Source organism: Diadema setosum, chromosome 16 (genome assembly GCF_964275005.1).
Source record: "Diadema setosum chromosome 16, eeDiaSeto1, whole genome shotgun sequence".
Classification (NCBI taxonomy): Eukaryota; Metazoa; Echinodermata; class Echinoidea; order Diadematoida; family Diadematidae; genus Diadema; species Diadema setosum.
The window spans coordinates 9,499,376-9,504,432 of NC_092700.1; positions in this window are offsets into that span (position 1 = coordinate 9,499,376).

Here is a 5,057-nt window from a genome sequence, read left to right on the forward strand (position 1 = left end):
TCAGTAATATATATATATATATATATATATATATATATATATATATATGTGTGTGTGTGTGTGTGTGTGTGTGTGTTTTGTGTGTATTGAAGAGTTATGGTTCCAAATTATGATTGTAGGTAAACACAGTCCTATTGTTCCCCGTTCTTTTCTTGTCGTAAGCAAGTCGCTAAAGTTGTTCATACTTTATCAAGGCTTTTACACATGAAAAATCTCATATTCATTGTAAAGAGAGGTATTCACATCAGAATGTTCCACTGTTCATATGCATAAATCTCTTTGGGGCCCTCATTACAAGTAGCCCTGTTAAAATTGCAAATAATATTCTGTAGTTCAAGAAAGTAAATGCTTTCTAAGGAAATATGAAATTGATACAGAAAAATATACTTATACTGTCTTAATGATAAGCATGCCATGTTTGTGATTGGTGTTTAGATGTGAAGAACAAACAAAAAAAAAATAAAAATTGAAAATTAAGTACTCATTCATTCCACATAATTTCCTTTTCCGAAATGTCGCAATGTAAGAGAAAGCAAAAAAAAAGAAAGTTAATGAATAAATGCTTAACAATTCATGTCAGATGCAATGACAGTGCCTCCTGTTTCAAGTAGCTCCTTTAATGCAAGTTATATATATTACATATATATTATTATTATTATTATTATTATTACGCAAACCAATTACTTTGGGGGACAAGCAAATGGTATAAGCACAAGCAAAAGGTTATGCGTATGGATTTAAGCAAGTGCTTGAGCTAGACCATTTGCTTGACGAGTTTGTGCTTTTGATTAAAGCAATTGCCTTATTGCTTCTTTTATGCATTCCGCCCAATGTCGTCCATAAATTCGTACACTCAAGTTCATAAAGCTACAATCAATTTAAATAGCAACTGCATACTATGTTAAATTTGATATTAATAGAAAGAGCAAGTTCTTTCTCGAACTATGTGACCGTGCATCACCAAATCAACAAAAGTTCGCACAAGCCGGTTTATAAGGCGATTCAAAATAGATGAAAGGGGTTATTCTAGTTAAACTTATCTATTCTGTCTTTTCTGAAAGAGCAATTCCTTTTACTCTAGAATTAGGAATCGTAGAAAAAATGGGAAAGTGTTTATTTGCAAATAGCATATTTTCAAATAGAATTGATTGTGTGAGTACGTGTAACTGAAAGGTTTGATTTCTTTTAAAAAAATTTAAACTCCTCACATTTAGTACAACTAACTTTTGAACATTTTTTTTTATCTTTGATATATAATTTTGTATACATGCATAAATTCTTGCTCATCGAGACACCCCCCCCCCGAAAAAAAATAATTAATTAATTTATCTATTTATTGATTTATTAATTGCATCAAACATGAAATTTACATAGATAAAGCTTTAAAAAAATAGCCATGACAACTTTATACGTGAACCCTAGTGTCTTCTACTGATGGTTCAGTCAATAAGTGTCAGTGTTGAAAGTTCAACAATTTAATACAAGCACATGTACAAAAGCGCGTAGTTGTCACACAGCGCCACAAGCAGTGCCTTTATTACGAAGTGATATTAATTTCAGCACATATTGATACTAACAGAGACTTGACATTTTAGCGAATCATACGCTTGCATTGATTAAGGATTATTTATCTACTTCACACTTAGACTTCTTAGATTACGTTGTATCGGTATACACACAGAGGCTATACCACTGACTATAGTCATTCATTTATTCATACAGTCAGGCTCATAAAGCTACGTTCATTTGATTAGCAACTGCACACTAAGTTAAATTTGACGTTGTCAAGAATTTTGCGCGAGCCGATTTTAAGCCGATTCAAAATATGTGAAATGGGTAATCCGAGTTGATCTTAACTTGTCTGTATTTAAAGAGCAATACTTCTACATTCTCATATTCAAGTAATGTGCAGTTTAGTGCCCCGTCACTGTACAGACATGCTAACCTGTAAACCTTAAACTGCACATTACTTGAATATGAGACCAATGTGAAGGAAATATTTTAAACACAACAATATATGATGTACTCTTAAATGAATCCCACAAGGATTGGAACAATCATCCCCCAGCATTCTCAGTGATTCCCACTGATCATTTACTGACCATCCCCTCTAAGACCTTTCTCATTACATTAAAAATACAGCTGGAACAATGTTTTATGAAAAAAAAAAACACTGCGTCATCAGCATGTCAAGGCAGTAATAATTTCACATTCAAAATGAGAGAAATCACTTTCAGCATCTGTGAAAAGAGAGAAAGGCCCAACGAGGTTTATAAGTAGAAAGCTCGGAAAACCGACATTTTCGCCGATTATATCATATCATGTTAATATATATATATATATATATATATATATATATATATATATATATCACAATCATCAAGCGACTGCTACGTACACTTAATTCGTCAATTCGAATAGCATATGTAAGCTATCACTGCAAATCAATCGTATACACTTTGATAGCACGGTATCATGAGTTGAATAAATCTTTCACCGTGGAATGAAAATGGGGAAAACCAGTGTTATATTTGTTATATTCATTATATCAATGAACGGTTCTTCAAACATTACTTCAATGCGACATGACAGGAAATAGGACTTTAACTAGAGTCTTTTCCCGACAGCAAATATAATTGCCCAACGAGCAGACAAAGAGTGCGCCACTCAAAAAAGTATAGAATATAAAAGTAACAAAAAGTATAAAAAGCAATATACACGTACATTAGGCATATATGGAAGTCATGAATGAAAGCAAGAAAATGAAACGTTCAATGATATAAAATATAAAATAATATACATGATATACTAAGACATAATACAAATGCCTGCATGAAACATAAAGGCCTGGTTGTACACGGCGCGGAAATGGAAAACACCTGCCAAAAATCGAAGGGTAACTTACAGGTAAGGACATTTTAGAAATTAACCTACAACATATCAAATCACAGAAACAAACGAGAGAGATTCGTATTCAGTCTTTTCAAATTAATGTTTACGTTTGCAGGCATGACAAACTCAGTATTCCTACATCCCCTTACAGGTATGAACAACATTATGAGATAATGTCTCCATCATAGCGCCTCATACATTTTTCCCCTTCAAAAGTAGGAACACAATCACAAAGACACAATATTTTGATATAAATACAGATATATCATTATGTAAATATACAGTAAATGGGAGCACGCATGTATGTTAATACATAAACATTTTAGCATTAGAATGAAAAAACTGTGTGTGATTATCTGCGTAACATTGTCATACTCATTACATCATATCGCAAGGCAGCAGTGCATTGCCACACACTTTGAAGAATTAATTGCGTTTAATGTCTACCATATATATATATATATATATATATATATATATATATTACAACAGCCGAACTGTACGCTGCAACAATCAAATTTTCTCATCTTACATGACATTCACGCGACACTGATACAGCCTCTGACATTAATATATGATGTAGTGCATGTCGTGCCGTTTGTGTAGTAAATTTGGTATGTGAAAACGTATTCACAACGAGATTTCTTCATACAATTAACACATTTCTAGATGAACCTAGATTCATCATTCATGAAGTGAATATACAATGATTTACATAAACACAGCTAAAGCCTGATCATTGTGTACAGTGTCATAAGCCCCTACTATTTGAAACATATACATTTATCGAAAGCTTGGGAAAACAATAAATCGTTTTCTTTAAATAACACGTACGTGATCGTGTGTCATTAACGAGGTGATAATGATCATGGTATGAATAAAATACAGTGCATGACACAGCCTTTTATAACAATGAAAACTGAAAACGCATGAAAAGATCCATAACTATGCTCCAAAAGTAAATATATGTGACCCTGCACCACAAAACACACAAAAAGTCGCCAGACATGGATTTTTAGTTAAGAGCAGATTCTGAAAGAGCAGACTCTAAGCTTTAAAATGATGTATAACTCAATTCAAATGGATTCTCCAAACCTATATAAATACTGGAAATAAAGTGCACACTCTGGAGAAGTTTGAATTGAGAAAAGAGGCTGTGAAGTACAGGGTCTATTCAAGTGCCTAATCTTTAATAAGCCGTACTACCCGTGCCATGAATGGGACAAAAAACTTGATGTAAACCATTGTTACTACAATAATGAAGGGATCATCAGATTAGGCTGAAATTGAACATATTTGATTAACACTTTCTGTTCATAATAAATATCAACTTTCAAAGCAGTAGCATTACCTTTTCAAAAGTTGAAAGTAAAGAGTGTGCAAAGGATTTTCAAGAAATTAAAAGGGGCCTCTAAGAAAAACCTGATCACACTATACGTTACCAAAAAGGGGTTGTAGAAAAACGGCTGAAAACTCACTTTCCCATTTCAATTCATCATCCCAAACTAAATAGGGATGATGTAGATGACGAATAGCTCTTTCAGAAAATATGGAAAACCCAAAACTGACTCGGTTGACCTGTTTCACCTTTCTTGAGTCCTCACATAAAATCAAGGGGTGCGACTTTTTGTTTGTTTTGTGATGCACGGTCACATGTATTATACAGGCTCCTAATAAGCTAATATTTGAATATTAAGTACACTGTACACGCATTATGCAATTATTCCATGCTCTATCATGCACTCTACCGAATTATACAATGATGATGGAATGATAAATAATTATAAAAATAAAATTATTCCGAGTACCGTTATGTTCCACCAAGGCCCGGATCACTAACAAAATTTAATCCTCTGTTTCTTGTGTCTTTTTCCGCCTTTCTTATAAGTTTCCTTCAAATCCGTCCACAACTCTTTGAGTTATTTTGCACACAGACAACAAACAAAACAACAACCAAATAACCAACCAACCAACCAACAAACAAACAAACAAACGCCTATGAAAACATAATCTCCTCCCTCAATTGACGGAGGTAAAAAAAAAAACAAAACAAAAAAAACTCTTCATCCCTGGGTGCAAGTTTGCACTTATCACTGGTATGGGATTTATGCTGTGTGGAGAAGGCAGGAACCTCTCAGATTGAGCCTACATCTGGTTTTAGATAC